Source organism: Penaeus monodon, chromosome 25 (assembly GCF_015228065.2).
Source record: "Penaeus monodon isolate SGIC_2016 chromosome 25, NSTDA_Pmon_1, whole genome shotgun sequence".
NCBI classification, from domain to species: Eukaryota; Metazoa; Arthropoda; class Malacostraca; order Decapoda; family Penaeidae; genus Penaeus; species Penaeus monodon.
Window position 1 is genome coordinate 15720777 of NC_051410.1, and position 331 is coordinate 15721107.

The following is a 331-nucleotide window of genomic DNA, read 5'->3' on the forward strand; positions in this document are numbered from 1 at the left end:
ATTTCATCAGTAAGACAGAAGATGGAATATTAACGCTAATGTGAAAATACCGATTTGTATACAGCTTATATGAATGATGAAAAACTGCTTTCATCATGGTTTAAATTACAAGCATTATTACAATCAGTAATTAAGAAGACTGTTATTGAGAGGATAATTAGGCAGACCATCAAAATATGCTATAGCAAAATGTAGTGATTCCAAAGGGATTGTTTACTGCAAGCACACATGTTATATCAACATAAATAATAACAGATAATGCAATACAAGTTTGTTTTGTAAACATCTGATTCATTCCTTATGCTCTGCAACTGTTCACTTACAGAGATTA